We start from the raw sequence: 298 nt of genomic DNA, 5'->3' as shown, positions 1-298 counted from the left end.
GGGTCTGTCCGGGATTCGAACCCGGGACCCCTCACACCCGAAGCAAGGATCATGCCACTAGACCAACAGACCACTTCTTTACTAATTTTTGCTGCGAAATCACATTGGTCTAAGTAACGGAATTATAAGTAAAACCATACAGACGAAGAAATTAAAAAAGACAAAAGTTATAAGCTGTAATATGTGAGAGTTGCCTTAATATTTCTAACTTGCGTGTACACTCACGAGCAGATGTTCGCTTACACTCAAACCTGGATTGATTCTACACTCGCTTTCTCTACAGGAAAAGGTAGAGAAG

General features: G+C 41.6%; 1 non-coding gene across 1 annotated transcript; it reads right to left on the bottom strand.

The window, feature by feature from the left end:
- Nucleotides 1–72, bottom strand: TRNAP-CGG (transfer RNA proline (anticodon CGG)). The gene has a single exon. It is a non-coding gene; the product is annotated as a tRNA-Pro (tRNA).
- Between the last annotated feature and the right edge of the window lie 226 nt (nt 73–298).

Source organism: Penaeus vannamei, chromosome 15 (assembly GCF_042767895.1).
Source record: "Penaeus vannamei isolate JL-2024 chromosome 15, ASM4276789v1, whole genome shotgun sequence".
Taxonomy (NCBI): domain Eukaryota; kingdom Metazoa; phylum Arthropoda; class Malacostraca; order Decapoda; family Penaeidae; genus Penaeus; species Penaeus vannamei.
This window is presented reverse-complemented; position numbering and strand designations above follow the sequence as displayed.